We start from the raw sequence: 7,493 nt of genomic DNA on the forward strand, positions 1-7,493 counted from the left end.
TGCATAAGCAAAGAATTGTAAAATGGGTCAGAAGAGCCCTTAAAGATCATCAAGCTCCAACCCCCTGCTGTTGGCTGATGCCAACCACTGGATCAGGCTGCCCAGGGCCCCATCCACTGTGGCTTTGAGCACCACCTCTAGTCAGTCTGGTCTTTTCCACAGCTTGGCACACCCTGCTTCTAGCAGCTAAGAATATGTGGCAGTGACATCACCCTTATCTGTACATCTCATACTACTCAGTGGAGGCCTCCTGTTCCCAAAATTTCTCCTCCACAGCTTTAAGAGAAATGCATTGATAATGACTTCCCCATAAAATTTGAAAACTTTTAAGAAAGCAGTTCCTAGTGGGACTCAATATGATTAAATTTTCTACAAATCTTTGAGGACCTCAGACTTTGTGTATATATGCTGAAGGCTCAGTTATAACACGGATGTTTTAGACTAAGCCACCCCTGCAAGAGGGTGAGGGGTGGAGAACTGACTTGATTCAGGATTCCTGAGGTACTGTGGGGAGCACAGAGCTGCTTAGTATCCCTTTTTTCAGTGAACTCCTTTATTATAGTAAACACTTTTTGTTTGCTCTGTTTTATTAGTTTTCTGTCATTTAAATGATTTACATAAGAGAAGGTGTAGCATTTGTATGTTTTTTAATGCCACACCACAACACCTTGTGCTGTGCTTCTTACTGCTTCACTTCTTCTCAGGAATTCCAGCAACACGATGGAGTAAACAGGTAAGTCTCTACTGCTACTACAGAATTAACTCTGAGAACAGGACTGTGCTATCAGTTTCATCATGGAAGACACAGCAGCTCCACTGTGTGTGGCCCCCTCCACAAACCTGGCAAACAGTGGGATGAACAGTCAGACTCTGGAGATGCATTTGTGGAAAGGAGAGTTTCTATTCTTCCTTGGTGGAAAGAAAATGTTAGACTTTCTATGGGAGGATATTGCTGCTCTGTTGTTTTAACATTCCTTAAAGGACTTCTTTCATTTACACACTCCCTTCAGAAATGTTAATCTCACCATTGTTCCCCTTTATTTGGGGAAAGTGGGAAGGCATTGCTCACTGAAGGATTTTATGTTATAAAGAAGTATTTGGTAAGAAATGTGGCACTGTAAATTTTTCGTGCTGTAGAGTGTTAAACAAAAGTGAAGAGGGAGGCCATTATGGTAGAAGTTGTTAAAATAACATTACTATACTTCACGGATATCTTTCATAAAGACTTTTTAATAGCAGCCCTACTCAACTCACACTGCTGTGTACATGGCTATAACCCAAATGTCCAGGGGAAGCTAGGGAAGAGCTTGGCTTGTTGGATCTGGTTGTTCCTCAGGTGAGAGCGCTCTCTGTATGCCTTTAGGGAAGGAATTCCCTGGTTTAGCATTCTGTAGGCTGGTGGAGATTATCAGAGACCACAGGACTGCTACAGGAGTCCTTCCTGCTTCCATCTGAGAGATGCCTGGCAAAGCCACCAAGTAAATTTCTTTGGACTGTATTGCTTTTTTTCATAGAATCATAGAATCAAGGAATCCTTAGAATTGGAAGGGACCTTTAAGGATCATCTAGTCCAGCCTCCCTGCACTGAACAGGGTCATCCACAGCTACATCATGTTGCTGATTGTTTGCCTTAGAAAACTTCGTTCCATGTTTGCTAATCTCAGATGTGGTTAAGCCAAACTTGAAGGTGCCTTTTGGTGGCTGTCACTTCTATCGTTGTAATTTTGGCTTGTTTACTAAAGCAAACCACTCCTCCACAAACAAAGAGCTTCAGCAAACCCCAGTGTGTCAAGTTGCTATGGCTCGGCAGATTTTGCCTGCCCAGATGCCACATGTACACTGACAAACCATCCCAGTGCGTTTCAAAGGGGATGCAGAAGCTATCGTATCTATCACATGAGAAATGGCGATTCAGCCATGAGAACTGGACAACAACCTAGTCCAGAACCAAACAGCTCAAGAAAGCTAACAGCTCAGATTTGCACCACTTGTTTTGCTTTGCTTTGTTTTGTTATGTGAGGTACTCGGTTCTGGAGAGGTCGCATTCCGTCATTCCATGCCGAAGCAGAAGCCCTCGGCTGGTTAAGGGGCAGCCCCGTCAGGGAGCGGCTGCCGGGCGCCATTGTCCTCCGCGTGGCGGCAGCGTTCTGACATCACAGGGCAGAGCGAGCAGCAGCGGCGGGATCACCCTGCGTGTTTAACACCTGCCGCTAGTGGGGGGGAAGGCGGTACGAGGCCTTGGAGCAGCAGTTTGTGAGGGCAGTTCGGTAAAGGAAGGGGAGGAGCACGAGTATCTCGGCCCATCCGAGAGGCCGGCTCACCTATTGGCTGCTAGCCGCACAGCAAATGTAGCCGCGGTCTCCACGTGGCGGAAAGCTCTGGCAAGAAAGAATGTGGCGACTCGGAGGGAGTTCCCGCCTTTTTGATGCGGTTCAGGTCTCTTGCTGCAGTGGATACCAGTGAAGGGCGGCGGGGCTTCCACGTCTGTGAGGCGTGAGCAGGTGGGTGATCTGCTCAGTGTGGTGGAGGAGCTAAAGGAGAAGGGGGAGAGATTAAGGAATAACAGGGAGTGCGAGCAGGAGATCGACTGGTGGAGTAACTCTGTACTGAATGTGTGAGAAAGATATAGGGCTGATATCCCCCAAACAATGGTGGACTCCTTGCCCAGCTGGCATCAAACAGAGGGAGGCAATTAAAGGGAAGAGGAGGAGTGGAAACAGATCCCACCTTGGCGTGACCCCCTCCTCCCAACCTACCTCAATTCCCCAGATTTCCCTACCTAATAGGTTTGAGGCTCTGGAACTTGCAGGAGAGGTGAGTGAGGATGTGGTGGGACGTCTACCCGTGAGGTTGTCGATTGTGAGGTGTTAAAGGCCTGGGAGTGGTCTATCCCCTGTGCTGCAAGATGAGCCAGCAGGGAAGAAGGCCAGTGTGGATGGACAGGGAGCTCTTCCTGAGGCTCCAGGAGAAAAGAATCTACTTCCTGTGTAAGAAGGGCTGGGCAACTCAGGGAGAATACAAAGAAGTTATTAGGATGTGCAGGGAGAAAATTAGAAAGGCAAAAGTCCAGCCTGAACTCGGCCATTGGGGTAAAAGAGAACAGAAAGCTTTTTTTACAAATATATTAACAGTAAAAGGAGAGCTAAGGAGAGTCTCCATCCTTTACAGGATGTGATGGGAAGCATGACTACTGAGGATAAGGAAGAGGCTGAGGTTCTCAATGCTTTCTTAATGTCTGTCTTCAAAAGTCAGACCAGTTATTCTCTGGGTATTCTACTCTCTGGCCTGGAAGTCTTGAGTGGGGAGCAGAATAAACCCCCCGTGATTCAGGTGGAAGCAGTCAGAGACCCACTACTCCACCTGGACTGCTACAAGTCCATGGGGCCAGATGGGATCCACTCAGGGGTGTAGATGTCTCTCCACCTGCGAAGATTCAGATTGGACTTTAGGAAATACTTCCAAACTGAGAGAGTGGTCAGGCACTGGAGTAGGCTGCCTGCGGAGGCGGTGGAGGCACTGTCCCTGGAGGTGTTCAAGAAATGTTTAGATGTTGTACTGAGGAACACGGTTTAGTGGGAAATATTGGTGTTAGGTAGATGGTTGGACTGGGTGGTCTTAGAGGTCTTTTTTTCAACCTTGGTCATTCTGTGATTCTCTGTATGTGCAATCCTGGGGGGTTTTCCTCAGGTTTCTTTTTCAAGCAGCATTAGGAGGAAAAAAGGAAAACATATTCAAGTGCATCTCAGAGAGATGTAAATTAATTTCCCCAAACCCTGATGAGAGACAGGAAAATCATCTTCACAGTGGAGAGTTGAGGCACAAACTCATTTATGTGTCCAAACCCAGCCTGTCCCGAGGTTGGATGGGGTCCTGTGTAGCCTGATCTAGTGGGTTGTAACCCTGCCCACAGCAGAGGTTGGGACTGGGTTGGTTTTAAGATCCCTTCCATCTCAAGCCTTTCTGTGACTTTCTGGTTCTGTCCAGGAGCTCACAGCAGCTGTATGCAAGCTTTGTGCTTTATGTATTGAAGTGAATAGAGACAGGAAAGCATCTGTTGCAGTAAAGAGAATACCAAGGTATGCAAAGAAAGAAGAACAGGATCAACAAAACATACTGGAAATTTTCATACGTAAATCCACCAAAATACAGGGAGCTCACTGGGTGACAACTTCCATGTATTAGCAGGTTGTGCATATTTGACATAGAGGCAGCCAAGGAGCAGAGATCTTGGCAACGATGTGGCAATGTCTCTTAAGCTTTTTAATTAATTCCTTTGCAGTTAACATGGGTGGTGATGTGTCCTGGTTGTTTTGTGGTGTTGTAGATGATGATGATGATGATCTTTTAATGAGCTGATTGGTTCATTACTCACAAGTCCAGCCTGTAATCTGTTGCTTTTGTTCATTCAGAAACTAGAAGTTTTTCAGGAGAGCTTGGCAAAAATCCCTTAGCCAGGGATCCAAGGGCATCGTCCTCTTTCAGCTGCACAGCTTCTCATTAATATTTGAAAAGATTTAGTGTAGAACTTAGGGTTGGGTGTAGTATTTTATACGGTTATTTCTAAATTCATAGATTCCTAGATTTTTCAGACCAGAAGGGACTATTATGCACATCTTCTCTGACCCCCTGCATAATGTAGGCCACATTTGTTTAAAGTTTCAATTTGCTTTCCTGTGCAAACTTGTATACGTTATCTATAGTTTGGTACAGAGGAGTAGCTAGCAAAAAGGTTGAAACCTATAAATATTATATTAGACCACCTGGTGCTCTGAAGCATGCTTCTGAATGATGGCTGCTCAAAATGGAAAGCAGTTTGAAAGATAGGGAGATACAATGATGTGACTGTTGCAAAGAGCAAATGAATGGTTCCACGTTAGGAAGAAGTTGTTTCCAGGAGCATCGTTTCTGTTCAAGTTTTATCTTTTTATTATTATTATTATTTTTTTGGCAAATGTTCATTCACACACAACCTTTGTTTTAGAAGCAGGGAAGCAAAGAAGGGAGATAAAGGTTTCTGTGGGAGAGCACAATAGATGTGAATAACTCATTAATGATGAGCCTTCTCAAACCGACAAGAGAATGCCACTCACCAAAGGGCTACATTTACAGTTAGAGGTATAGCACACAAAAAATAGTCCAATAGCTATTATATTTGCTATATTACAGAATAATGATTAATTTAAATAGTAAGAAAATCTATTTGGTATTTACTGACATCCCATTGTGTGATTGAAGATGTGTTGAATGGCCCAAGAGAGATGTTTCTGTCTTTGCATCTCTGTTTTAAACAAAGATAAAAAGGAAAGGCGATAGGAGCCTCAGGCTTAGCAGCCACCTCTGTGACAGCAGCCCAGGCTTTGGTGGTCTTGCTTTCACTCAGCCTATTGTTCACACAAGAGCCTGCAAGAAGTGTTTTACAGCTGAGCGCAGACCCACCACATAACAACCACAGGTTCTGTCCTGATGATTAACGTTGGCTGTTTGAAATAATCCAAATGCTGCTCTCTGATCTGATAAAAGAATAAATACATTGGGTGTGAGTGATGGGAGCTAGGGGGAAGAACAGGGAGGGGACAGGGACAGGTTTTTGTCAGGCTCAGTTTTCTGAAAGTGGAACAGCTTTTGAGGAAGAAAAAAAAACCCTTTTTTTTTCCTACAGATGTTAAGTACCAGAAGATTGCCTCAATCTGCCAGTCATGTTTTACCAGAGTGCGCTGCAGCCTATCTGGTATGAGAGAGCAGGAGAGATGTTCCCAGCAAACAGCAGCACAAACTTATGGCCCTGTTCTACTGACAGTGCTTCCAAACGTGAGTCAACAAGGGGAAGTACTTCATGTCCCCACAGAAACCAAATTGAGCAGTAGATCTGTACAAATCACTGTGTATTAATCTGCCAGCTTTTTGCAATTGTTACCCTGCTCGTGTAGCCATCTGTGTGTCTTGCTAGGTATGCCCCACTTTCCACCAGATATCTGAAGGTGTGTCAGTAGTGCAAATACATGCCTGCTTACATGCCTCTATAGAAGAAAATCGGCCCCCAGAAAATGAACTGTTCTGCATAAAAAAAATGTTTAATAAATACAGCAAGGTGTAAAAGGCATGGTGTGTACTAAAAAAAAGTGAAACGAAATTGTTTTGGGTAATGTGCAAAGGCATTCTCATTTACAAAGCTAGAGATTCTAAATTGATTCATCATTTTACTGTTTCAGTTTATGATGTAGCTTGGTTTTCATCAACATGAGCCTTTTCTTTTAAATGCTCATCATTAGATTCTTGTTTTAAGAGATGTTATAATCATTTTGTAATCATACATAATCAGGTTCTGATTGTTGTATCTTAACTGCATCAACTGCTTTCTTCTGATTCTAAGGTCATAGTGTTTCTCTTCAGGCCTTTTAGTTTATGCTACTGATCTTTTCATTAATACTGGGATTACCTCAATATGATACAAACACTGTAAAAGATCTATATATTGTTATTGCATTTGTTGTTTTTACTTAAGTGCCTGTTCTGGAGACTCAGATCAGATGTGTTGGCTGCAGGTGGGACAAAGTACCATGCTTTTTGTCATTCTAGGGATGTCTGTGCAAAAGATAAGTCCTCTGGGGGGAAATGCACTGTGTGACTATATGAATGGACAGCTTTCTGATACCTGCAGTACAGATACTTGCATCTGAAGTGCTGGTTGAGCCACATTATTTTGTGTATGGAAGAAATTCACTCTCTACAATGACCTGAAAGGAGGTTGTAAGAAGGTGGGAGTCAGCCTCTTCTCCCAGGTGGCAGTGATATGATGAGAGGGAATGGCCTCAAGTTGCACCAAGATAGGTTCAGGTTGGATATTAGAAAAAATTTCTCCTCAGAAAGAGTGGTGAGGCACTGAGACAGTCTACCTAGGGAGGTGGTGGAATCCCCATCCCTGGAGGTGTTCAAGAACCATGGAGATGTAGCACTGAGAGACATGGTTAGCAGGCATGGTGAGGATGGGTTGGGGCTGGACTGGATGATGTCAGTGGTCCAACCTTTTCCAACCTTTATGATTCTATCATTCTGTGATTCTATGAACTGGTCTTTCTTGAGGTAAATCTCATTGGACCTATTTCAGATATTTTGTGATGAAATAAACATGCTTCTTAGAATTTTTTGTGCTAAATTGAAAGGCAACCTACAGTGATGAGCTCGTTAGAACACCTACCAGTAATAATTATAAATTTGAACAAGAGAATCCTCCTTCTGTCATTGTAGGGCTCCAGTTTCTTTCAGTACTGCTAGGTGCTAAATAGATATATACAATACTAATTAAATCTCTGATTTTGAAGTAACAAACTCATACCGGTGATGTTTATTAAGAAGGATTTTACTTTGTATCCAGCATACAAAGAATTTGTATGTTGAGTTCAGACACAGCAGTATTTGTTTATAGCAGTGCTGCAGCCCAGAGTAGTCAGTGAAGAAGGAAGCACTAAGAATGGACAGAGAAGAGGCACAAGCTA

The 7,493-nt window shown here is 43.7% G+C and overlaps 1 long non-coding RNA gene across 1 annotated transcript; it reads right to left on the minus strand.

Annotated features, from left to right (window-relative positions):
- Window positions 1-433: 433 nt before the first annotated feature.
- Window positions 434-2,969, minus strand: LOC109367220. Its single transcript, XR_002114119.1, has 3 exons — window positions 2,780-2,969; window positions 2,322-2,531; window positions 434-840 (listed from the first exon to the last, which is right to left on the minus strand). It is a non-coding gene; the product is annotated as an uncharacterized LOC109367220 (long non-coding RNA).
- Window positions 2,970-7,493: the final 4,524 nt, after the last annotated feature.

Source organism: Meleagris gallopavo, chromosome 4, assembly GCF_000146605.3.
Source record: "Meleagris gallopavo isolate NT-WF06-2002-E0010 breed Aviagen turkey brand Nicholas breeding stock chromosome 4, Turkey_5.1, whole genome shotgun sequence".
Classification (NCBI taxonomy): Eukaryota; Metazoa; Chordata; class Aves; order Galliformes; family Phasianidae; genus Meleagris; species Meleagris gallopavo.